Below are 12,931 nucleotides of genomic sequence, written 5' to 3' on the forward strand. Positions count from 1 at the left end.
GTGTTTAATTATACCAACTGGCATTGCTATATCACATAGAAATGTAAACAGTTACACTTCCCCTCTCATTATGTGTGTCTTGCTCAAATACCAATAATCTGACTATACAGAATGCATGTAACTATAAGTACTCTCTCACCTACTATTATATGTTACTAATATATCACAAGCATGAAAAAGACTGAGGGTATGAAATACCGCCTATCTATCCCAGAGTTGCTCTACTGTAAAATCTGTGATTATGAATGTTACTAGGTCATGTGCATGATAATCACTGACATCTATACTAATTACTTATAAAACTTTGAACACTACAATTCACACAGCAACAGCATTCACCTGATCTCCACACACTACTCATATGCATGCACTACTCACACACAAACAAAGACAAGCACTCATGGGAGCATACATCCACCTGAACCACAACTCCTTTGTCTGCTAAAGTCAGTATCTTACATAGTTAGCATCATCTAACTAACTTTCTTACAACATAGAAAGCACATATGGAATATATACAATGACTATACAAAAGTACATAGTAAGGATTGTTTCTTACCGCATTCGGGCCTTACTGGCATCACAGAATTTGCCTTCTTGTTCTGGACACAACTGCACTTTACAGAGTCCTTGGCTGTACTGAACTGTCTATACACTGTTACACAGGGGGGCTACTTCCAAACACAGACCACTTCTTAAACTTGGGATGAAACAAAGGGGTCTTTATGTAATGTTTACGTTAACTCCGGAAGGAGAGGGGGCTTATCTTGACATTGGGGTTCTTGTGTAGCCTAGTCAATTCAGACCTGTTTCACACACAGTTAGTCTTGACTCGTTACATAATATAAAACATCGAAGTTATATCTCACTACACACAGCTGTAGTGACATGGCTCCTTTAAATGGTAATACCATTTACTACAAATTCACGTTAATATACATATATCAAAAATATCATGCCGACCAATTTTGTATCTTTCAAACCTATGTAAAGAAACAACACAATGTGCTAGCACATAAAACAAAGGCTTAAACAAGTTAAGTATGAATGCTGCTAGCATCCAAAAATACAAGACCATCATTTTGTAATTCATTCAACTACTGATGCAAAGTGCATCTCGCTTCTGCATTATTTTCATCAACTGTATTAAAACACACTTTGGTTTAAATATTCTGAGCCTGATAGCATTAATCAATTATGTCAAAATAGTCTGGCTCCTTGTAGGGGAATCCCTTGGTCTTCTGTGTGACTTACTTATCGTCAGCAGGAAGAAGCAAAACTAATTTACTGACCGGTCTGTCCAGTTCGGTTGGTTGGCGCTGCCGCTTTCCTTCATTGTCCAACGACCTGTCAGCCATCAAGATCTTTACCTTACGTACACACCCATCCTTGCTAGGATAGACGTTGATGACGCGTGCGAGGGGCCACCAGCAGCGAGCTTCGTTGCCTTCCTTCGCGATCACGATGTCGCCAACAGCCAGGTTTCTCTCGGCGCGGACCCACTTCTGTCGAGACTGCAACTCCTGCAGGTACTCTTTCTTCCACCTTGCCCAGAACTCATTGGCGGCATATTGAACTCTTCGCCACCACTTGCGAGCGTAGCTGTCCTCGCGCTGGAACACACCAGGAGGGGGAAGAGCGATCCTGGCCTTCATCGTCAGGATGTGATTCGGGGTTAGAGGTTCCGGTGCACCATGGTCGCTCAGGTTACCAGTCGTCAGGGGCCTTGAGTTGACGATTGCCTCTGCCTCGGTCATGAAGGTCCGCAGCGCCTCGTCGTCAAGCTGACTTCCCAGTGACTTCAGGAGAGGTTCTAGGACACGACGAACAGTCTTTATTTGCCTCTCCCAGACACCACCCATGTGAGAAGTGTGAGGTACATTCATTACAAATGGTACCCAGTCACACCCATTCTGAAGGAGGTACTCCTGCACCTCAGTCTGGTTCATCTCCGCCAGGGCATCTCGCAGATCATGCTGAGCTCCTACGAATGTAGTACCACGGTCAGATCTCAGCTGCCTCACAGCTCCTCGCCTATTCATGAAGCGTCTCAAAGCATTGATGAACGAGCTTGCACTGAGACTGTTTGCAGTCTCAATGTGGATGCTCCTCGAGGACATACAGGTAAAGATCACACCATATCTCTTGACTTGGCTTCTCTTTTCCTTCACTAGGAATGGTCCAAAGTAGTCCACGGCAGAGTAGGTAAATGGGGGAGATGGTTCGAGTCTGTCTTTGGGAAGTTCCGACATCTTTTGCTGCACCATGCTTCCCCTCATCTTTCTGCAGATCACACACTGTGCGATGAAATGAGATACCACAGATGAGCCACCTATTATCCAGTAACCTCTCTGGCGGATTTCATTATGAGTCATTCCCCGACCCATGTGATCGACTCTGTTGTGGCAGTCTTCTATCAGAAGTGACGTGATGTGACCCTTTTGTGGCAGGATCACTGGATGCCTCACATCCCTAGACATGCTGGCTCTGTCTAATCGTCCTCCGACGCGTAGAAGTCCATCTTCGTCGATGAATGGGTCGAGCCGGTACAAAGCACTTACTTTCTTGATCTCATTGTTTCGGGAGCGAGCATTCTCTCTGTTGGTGATTTCTCCTAGGAGATTCATTTTTCTGAGTATGAGTAACTCTTTCTGGAAGTTCTCTTCCTGGATACTGCGGAGAATCAACTTCTCAGCTTCTTGAAGCATTCCTACAGAGACGGGAGTAGTCATTACTGCCTTGCTATCTCTTGCTGGATTGGGTGACACTTCCTTGGCTTGCTTCTGAAGTGTCGATTTCAGCTGCAAACAGCGAGCAACAGCCTTCTTCGCTCGATGCCAACAAGAAATGCTAGCCAGCCTACAGGTCTCAAAGCGATCTGGAAATGCTCTACCTTTCTCTGATGCAGCAGTCGTCATTGTAGATGCTACCTTGACTTCTGGATCATTGTTGCTCACCTGGACAGATTCTACTGGTTCCCCGTGGAAGACGCCATCCCTCCAAAGGAAATCTGGACCTTTCAGCCAGCGATCATCTGTTGTGAGCTGCTTCGATGACAGTCCGCGTGAAGCGTCGTCTGCTGGATTGCTTGCAGTTTCCACATGGAACCATGCATCTGGGTCTGTCAGGTTCCTTATCTGCTGGACTCGGTTAGCCACGAACACATGGAAACGTTTCGCCTCGTTCTTGATGTAGCCCAGGACTACCTGGCTATCGGTCCAGTAGTACTCTTGTATCCCATGATACTTCAGCTCTTCTCTCAGAAAGGCACTCATTTGAGCAGACAGTGTTGCAGCGGTCAGCTCTAACCTTGGTATGGTGACTTGCTTCAGGGGACACACTCTGGACTTGCCAATGACGAAGGAACAGTGGGCTTTGTCTTGCTCGTTGATGAAGCGGATGTAAGAGCACTGTCCATAACCATCCTGACTGGCGTCGGAGAAGTGGTGGAGTTCTACTGCCTTCACTTTGCCGAATCCACTTGGCTTGTAGCACCTTGGCAGCTGAAGATGTTCCACACATCGAATGTCGTTTAGCCACTTCCTCCATTCTGCTTGCAACGAGTCTGGCATCGGACTGTCCCAGTCAAGCTTGAGACGACACATCTCCTGAAGGATGACTTTTCCTTTCAACAGGACTGGACCCAGGAATCCACTTGGATCATATATTGAGCTGATCGTTGACAGCACTCCTCTCCGGGTCAATGGTCTCTCCTGTATTTGGAACTTGAACTGGAATGTGTCAGTCTCAGTACACCATGCTATACCAAGTGCTCTTTCGAGGGCCAGGGGGTCCACATCAAGGTTAAGCTCATGAAAGCTCTTGGCTCTTTCTTCTGCTGGAAAGCTCTTCAGGACGTCTCTGCTGTTGGACACGATCTTGTGCAACTTGAGTCCAGCTTTTCCACAGATGGCCTTGCTGCCCTCCAAGAGCTTGACTGCTTCTGCGGCGGATGACCTCGAGCTCAGACCGTCATCCACGTAGAAATCATTCCTGATGAAATCAGCAGCATCTGATCCAAACTCTTGTTCTCCATCATCTGCTGCTTTCTTCAGTCCGAAGTTAGCACAACCCGGCGAGCTGACGGCACCAAACAGGTGTACCTTCATACGGTACTCTATGACTGGTTTCTTAGGATTGTTGTCGTCGAACCACAGGAACCTCAGCAGATCTCTGTCCTCCTTGGGAACTTGAAACTGGTGAAACATACTCTTCACGTCCGTCGCAAAGGCAACCTCCTCTTTGCGAAACCTACACAGAACCCCCAGGAGATTGTTCATCAAGTTTGGTCCTTGCAAGAGGTGGTCGTTCAAGGAAACACCTTGATATGAAGCTGAGCAATCAAACACAACTCTAATCTTCTCTGGCTTGCGTGGATGGTACACGCCCGTGTGGGGTATGTAATTTACATGTTTGTTCTCCATGCTCTCCACAGGGACCTTCTCGGCATAATCATGGATGACTTCCTCCATGAACTTGAGGTAATCAGCAAAGAACTGTGGATTCTTCCTGAACCTTGCAGACAGCTGGTTCCATCGCTTTTCCACCATCGGTCTGTTGTTTGGGATGGTTGTGTGGCTACCTTTCAGAGGAAGGGGTATCTCGTAGTGACCATCTTCTAGCTTGGTGGCTCCCTTGTTGAGAATGTCCACAAACCTCTGCTCATCCATCGAGTAAGAGCCTCGCCCGTCCGTTGTGTTTCTGAAATCCTTTTCCAGGATGTTGAGGATGTCTTGTGGGTTCAGGATCTCCTTGGCCTTTAAGGGTTGCACGAAGTTTGGGTTCCTGTGAGATGCCTGGATGCAGTTGCACACTGCATCATCATTCCGAGATGGTGTTTGACACACTCTTCCGACTACTCCCCATCCAAGTGATGTCCTCAGGGCATAAGGGTCATCATCATCACCTGCTACCACTTCCCTTGGTCGTATGGCACGAGGACAGTCGTTTCCAATTAGCAAGGAAACTTCAATGTTCTTATTGTATGGCATCAACTTGTGAGCCACTGACTCCAGGTGCGGCCAATGTTTCACTACTTCCGACTTTGGTATTTGTGATCTGCTTGCTGGTACGGCATCTCTCGTGAACAAGGGTGGCAGGTCGATCACTTGATCTCTGTTGAAGTCCAGGACTTGAACTCCAGACACCTTTGATGTTTTAATGATTGAAGTACTCTGCATTGTAGTGAGTTGCAGATCAGTTTCAGGACCTTTGACCCCCATTTTGTCGCACAACTCCCTGGTGATGAATCCCACATTGGATTGGTTATCCAGGATAGCGTATTGCAGGAACTCCCTGCCTGGGTCATTGGCATGTCGCACCCACACAGGCACAATCATTGCGTGATCTTTTCCTTCCTGGTCTGGAAGGTGACAGACACTGGTGCAATTCGAAGACACCTTCTCCTTTGGCAACTGGTCTGGACGATGGAGTGATGTGAGGTGACTGCCCTTGCATACCTGGCATGTTTTACGTCGAGGACAGTCCTTGACTCGGTGTCTGTCGTCCATTCCGCATCCCATGCACAGCCGTCTTTCAAAGAAGAACTTCTTCTTGTCAGAGTAATCCTTTCTCTTGAATTCTTGGCACTCGTCAAGATGGTGATCCTTCTTGCAGAGAGGACAAGAGGAATACTCTCCATGTTGGCTCACCTTTGAACCTGATGTCAACATTGTTCTCCCTGAAGGCTTCGTCTTGTTCTCTCCAGAAGTGGCTGGCTTAAATCTGGATTCTCGTTTCAAATTTTCAAGTTCTGGAATGTTGGCTTTGCAAGCTGCATTTCTCACAAAGTCAGCAAACCTTGCATAGGGTGGGTAGTCGCCGTATCCGCGTCCTCTCCACTTTAAAATCTCCTCCCGCCACTGCCTTTCAAGGTATGCTGGCAGCTTCTCCAGCAACTTGACATTCTCTTGCGGGAAGTCGAGGATATTCAGGGTAGGAATTGTAAGCTTTGCTGCTCCAACCTGATCGAGGAAATCGGAGAAGTTGGACAACCCAGACGCATCTCTGTCACCAACTCTTGGCCATGTCTTGAGTTTATCCAAGAACGCAGAGGAGACAACGCTGGGACTTCCATAACGCTCCGCAAGTGTAGCACATGCCCTTTCGTAGGCATCCTCTGTTCCCAAGAGTAGGTAGCGCTCAACTGCTCTCTTTGGTGTCCCAGCCACTGACTTGCTGAGGTAATGTAACTTCATCGGGAGTGGAAGCGGTTTGCTGTCTACTAGACTACCAAAAGCGTTTCTCCAGAGAGGGTAGAGCAGAGGATCTCCACTGAAGACAGGAAGGTCGATTCCTGGAAGTTGACTTGTCATCGCGACCTGCTGCGCACTGGCATTCTGCATGGCAATTGACTTGGCGACTTCAACCAAGGACTCAGCGACTCTCTCTAGACCACATGGTGTAGATCCTCGATTGACATCAGTAGGTTTCTTTTCCATTGTCTCAACACGAGGGATAGGAGTGGCTGCTGGGTCCTTCTTTTCCTCCTGGGAATCAAGAAACCTCTGCATTGATTCACTTTTACTCTCCTCAGGAAGCTGAATATCTGCATCTCCAGAATGAGAAAGATCATCTTCCTCTTCTAATTGAGCCAATCTCTCCTTGTGTTCCTTGATCAGTTTCAACTTTCTTAGCTTACGCTCTGCTGCCTGCATCTTCTGAGCATACTCATGTTCAGCTTTGATGCGTGCTAATTCCTCCTCCTGATCCATAACCTCCATCTCCGCATTGAAGGCGTCAACCAATTTTTCACTTTTTACTGAGCGTCTTGATCCTGCAGCACTTGCCACCTTGACACTCTTGACACTCGTCTGTTCTGTGACTACTGGAACATTTTCCGCACTAGTAACACTGGTAGCCATTGTCACGATACCTTTCAACACCTGTTCAATCACTTGATCACGGTTATATCTGTCCAATTGCACTTGCAATTGTTATCCCCTGCGATTGTTATTGTGGCTGCCCCAGCTACAACTAGTTGCTGGGGAGTTTCAGTTCACTGTGATATGCCCTGTATCGTTATTCGCAAGATGCAACAGATGACACTGGAAACATAGGTTACAGCTAAATCCGGTTTAATTCTTGAATCCAAACTTGTCATCGATCTTGAGATAACAATCTGTAACAATAAAAACAATATACAGACTCAATGCATACTTGTTTACACTCATATAACAAGGTAATAAAATAGTAATATCAAAATCTGCACGTATATTGGTCTACTATGTTAACTTCATCATGTGTGAACATACACCTGTGATAACTCATATTTAACTTTATATTTCCATGAATAATAACCAAATACAATATCAAATAATTTATATTTGTGTCAGAACTTTTGTGCTTTATCATAGGCAGCATTATTACAACTTATTTCACTTCACTCTACGTAGAGAACATTATAATAACATAGAATATATGCTATCAAATACCATTAAAATGCATCCTAATCAAAAATAGTTATAACTCTTGACTATAATCCAATTTACTGAAATATTCTATGTAATCTTGCAAACTGTTTTGAGTTCACATTGGGATTTGAATACACACTAACTCTGGTGTGTATATATATATATATATATATATATATATATAAATATATATACCGTGTATATATATTCCTCTCACTTATTTAACTAACTTCCTTTATCTGTATCTGTTTGTCAGATAATGTGTTTAATTATACCAACTGGCATTGCTATATCACATAGAAATGTAAACAGTTACACTTCCCCTCTCATTATGTGTGTCTTGCTCAAATACCAATAATCTGACTATACAGAATGCATGTAACTATAAGTACTCTCTCACCTACTATTATATGTTACTAATATATCACAAGCATGAAAAAGACTGAGGGTATGAAATACCGCCTATCTATCCCAGAGTTGCTCTACTGTAAAATCTGTGATTATGAATGTTACTAGGTCATGTGCATGATAATCACTGACATCTATACTAATTACTTATAAAACTTTGAACACTACAATTCACACAGCAACAGCATTCACCTGATCTCCACACACTACTCATATGCATGCACTACTCACACACAAACAAAGACAAGCACTCATGGGAGCATACATCCACCTGAACCACAACTCCTTTGTCTGCTAAAGTCAGTATCTTACATAGTTAGCATCATCTAACTAACTTTCTTACAACATAGAAAGCACATATGGAATATATACAATGACTATACAAAAGTACATAGTAAGGATTGTTTCTTACCGCATTCGGGCCTTACTGGCATCACAGAATTTGCCTTCTTGTTCTGGACACAACTGCACTTTACAGAGTCCTTGGCTGTACTGAACTGTCTATACACTGTTACACAGGGGGGCTACTTCCAAACACAGACCACTTCTTAAACTTGGGATGAAACAAAGGGGTCTTTATGTAATGTTTACGTTAACTCCGGAAGGAGAGGGGGCTTATCTTGACATTGGGGTTCTTGTGTAGCCTAGTCAATTCAGACCTGTTTCACACACAGTTAGTCTTGACTCGTTACATAATATAAAACATCGAAGTTATATCTCACTACACACAGCTGTAGTGACAATGGACTATAGGTGAATTCGTTTTCTAAACAAGTGTGATATAGTATTGTAATGAAGAGAATACAACGCTTGATAATGGGGATAGATACAGGTTGCTCTAAATTGCCCCCCCCCCCAATAAAAAACAAAACAACCAAAAACCAAACAACAACAACAACAACAACTAACAACTTCATTCATGACACCTATAACTTGTTTCATTGGCTGTCTGGTACTAAGTCTAATCACATCAGGGTCATCCCACCCCGCGCGATTCAGGAAAATAGACGCACCGTATACCGTATTGTTCGAAAGGATCAATGACTCTTTTGTTGCTTTGTATCAAATTGTAGCACGGTTGTCTTTTTATAGCCGCCTCTCCTGTAACCACGCGAGGCGGAATTCGAGCGTGTCTTCCCTGATTCGGTAAAGGCGTCTTTCATTCAAGCGCTGACAACAAAAGCGATCAGCTCTGTATTAGGGATTTCTATCTCCCGGTGAACAAAGTAAAGGCTAAACGCACCAAGTAACTTCCCATCTGTTATTTTTATTATGGTATGATAAACCGTATCCATTTTTACTGCTGTATATAATACCATTTTTGATGATTAAAAACATTTTCCTTTTTTAAACGGACAACAATAATTATAAAGATCAGAACAAAATGTCATGCACAACGTTTACTCTAACCGCAGTGACGTGAACACTAACGTTTCGAAGTGGGTAATCATAGGCCCTATATCCTAATCACATATTTTTTTCCATCGTGCACATGAAATATAGGAGGCGTTAAACTGTTACTTTCCGAAAGTCATAAAGTGTTAATGATGGCATTTTCACTATTTCTCATCATATAATTATTATCAATGCGTATTCGTTTATTAATTTCTTTATTAATTGATTTGCCCAGCAATTATAAACATTCATCACCTCTTTTTGAATTCTGTTGCCATTGTGTGTTTTTTTTTAGTTTTTTTTTTGTTGTTTTGTTTTGTTTTTGTTTTTTTTTTTTAAATAAGTTGTTTGTGAAAAATGTTAGTGTTCAGTGACGGATACAGAGGGGGCGCACCGACCGCGCTCCCCCTCTTTATTTTTGTTGAAACAAAAGAAATAACCAGAAATAATGATGAGGGGCGCGTGCGTCCTCCTATACGGAATTTCTGGATCCGCCCCTCATGGTGTCTTAGGATGTGTATTAGGGTAATGATGTGGACATAACGCCTTCTTTTAGAAGTTCTGCGTAAACGGAATTGAGAGACCGTAGATATAATTGAAAATATACATACTCTCCGAGAATGTCACCTTCCATTCATGCAGCCATGTACCAATTAGGGCCTACTAGGTAAAATTTGTGCCTATATACGAGATAAGCAAGCAAGAGTTTACAGACACTTCCGCTCTTCTGTAGTTTTTGCTTTTTCAACCTGTTGTTTCAGAAACTTTCAGTTGAATGTGATATAGGTAATTGATTACGGACTTTGTACGTGTTTTATACGTTAATATACTATTAATATTATGAACACGGAGTATAAACAATAAAAATGTCTTCTTTTCTTGTAATCGTCAAAATATGCATATAGTGTCTTTCTAAAGAGACTCATTTTTGATAAGGGTGAAATTCATTCAGTCGAGGGTGAATGTATAGGACTATTGATTGCATATACTGACATCGTCACGGAAATTGATTGCACAAACTATTATTCAGCTCGTTAATTTCTTTGCTAGCTTATATATAAGCATTCAGTCGGTGAATACCCATTTTGGACGTGATCATGCAGCGGACTGTTATATGAGACCAAAACCGATATCACTTTACACGCTATCGATGACTATACCATGAATATGACGTCATTTGTATGATATAATGCCATGAATATGACGTCACGGTCATCTTGTCTTCAAATACTTAGTTTACATTATGGTCACATATGTTTAGACCAATCAGAGAACAGGGATTTATGATAACGAAGGATATAATCATGAAGACTAATGATAATCTCTTCTAACACACTTTTAAAAAGTCATTATATAACATTATTTGAATCGTTTATACTTCTTTCCATGTATCAAGGGGCTCTTCACGTGCTGTAGCCCCCGGCATGATATACCATTCATCGAAAATCAACTCGAAATTGGAGAGGGACTTTCCGTTTATACGATTCTAAGGATTTGAGAATACTTCATTCATTAGAAGCCCGGTTAAAGAAGAAGAAGAAAAAACCTGATGAAATAGCAACTTCTGAAAGCAAAATAACATCCTCCCTTAATTTTTCCAAAGAGAAAGGAACTATTCTTCTTCTTCTTTTTCTTTTCCTTCTTCTTTTTTTTTCTTTTTCTTCTTCTTTTTCTTCTTCTTATTATTATTATCATCATCATCGTCATCATTATTCTACATTCTTTGATCGGAGAGTTTAATGTTATCGGTTTTCGTGACGTTACAATAATCAACCTATAAACATTTAATTTGACGTTACACATCGACATGTATCATGCAGCTTTTAAAAGATTTATCAATAGAAATATATATAGGCCTACTATAGTGTACAGCGATTTGCAATGTATATAGTATCGGCTCCAAAACAGACTCTTTTATCGGCTCGAGGTCCGTTTTGACAGCGGGGTATTTCTTACTATGAATATTCAATGGGCGACCTTGCAGAACGTTTGCTGATAGAGTGATGATTTTCACACTTTTCACACTTAATTTACATGAAATTTAGTCTATGTTACAAGGCTGCCCAAGGCCCACTTTTCACACTCTCACTTGCTATGCAATTAATTTGAACAATTTTCATCCATTCCAGAGTGAGTCCCATGCACTTGCCTAAACATGCGTCATAATTTAATAGGGAAACAAACAAACAAACAATTTCTTTGTTGATTATAAGGTTTTGTCTGCAAACTTTCGTCATTGATTTTTTTCATGTGGTTCGGGCCCTATTTATAGGATATGCACTTTTTAATTTTAATCTACCATCATTATTTATATAGAATAGGCCTATAATGATGATGATGATAATTAGCATGACAATATTAATGATAACAATAATAACAATATGCCACTTTAGGTTTACAATAAATAAAATCTTTTGAATGAAAAAAACACACACCACGAAATAGGATATTAATGAATCGTCGCAGAGACCTCAAGTAGGGATGGGGTCATACCCATGTTGTTATAACACACAATCCCAGCGGAACAAAGTTGGTTTTTTGTGTGTGTTTTTTGTGTGTTTTTTTTTTTTTCTCTCTCTCTCTCTCTCTCTCTCGATCTTTGCAGCCTCTTTTTTTATGCTGTATGTAGGCCTACATGCTGGTATGGAAAGATCAACCCGCCTCTGTTTATAAACACAGGTCATGTGGCTCCTGCGACACGCCTACTTCACTAACCGCAGTGGGATATCTATGGGAAATAAATCTGCGTGTGGTGTATGACGTCATAATATTCTATACCTTTTAATTGATGTAGATTGATGGGTTGCATCGCATTACATTGTGAAAATACGAGCCTAGCTGTCCGTCACACCAAATCAGTGTATGAATAAATTTTTACTCCGGTACATTTCTGATACTCGGTAATGAACCAGTAGGTCCTTGATTAGATACCCGGCATATGAAGCTATTTTCACAGTGTCATGACGCCTTCTGTTGAAAACGACGACCCGCGACATAAAAAAATAGGCCTACCAGTAGTTGTAGGTCTATGCTAGCCGCCCATGCCCATAAACCACTTGCCCAAACGTGAGGCAGACCAATCAACCGAAACTTCTCATGTGGCACGGCAGTCATCCCTAGTCACATACAGATTCTACGAATAATTCTTAAAAGAAAAAAAAATCCAACTAACGAGCAAAATGATGTTAGCAAAGGATTTGCCGGGAAAAGTTACTTTCACTTGACTAGTAATTAATCCACAAAATTGACCTAGTGTTCGCTTCCCCCTACCCAACTTCCACCCAGCACTGGAATTGTATGAAACATATTGCCCTTTGTATCTCTCCTTCAGTTTCTATTCGAGATGCCGTCTCTCGGAAACAATTAAATAGTAATTTCTGCAAGTTGCAAAGATAAGAAATGATTAGCACATTTAAGTGGTCCGTTCATTTTGGTTAGTTACATCTGTGAAACGTTCATGAAATTGCTAAAATGTCGGTATATTTTGCCGTTCAAAACGATACGATTTTATACTCAAAAAGTTTGACTGCATTCACCGAAAGCGCGAACTCACGGAAACTACAGCTTAAAACATCACCCCTTTATCTGTGTGCATATCGTACCATTGAATAATACCTGACAGACTAAAATGTTCTAACATTACGAGAAAAGTGTTACAATGTATTTTTCCTGTGATTTTTTAGTAGAAATACACAAAAGAATAGTTGAATTATAGG

The sequence above is a fragment of the Diadema setosum genome, chromosome 14, assembly GCF_964275005.1.
Source record: "Diadema setosum chromosome 14, eeDiaSeto1, whole genome shotgun sequence".
Taxonomy (NCBI): domain Eukaryota; kingdom Metazoa; phylum Echinodermata; class Echinoidea; order Diadematoida; family Diadematidae; genus Diadema; species Diadema setosum.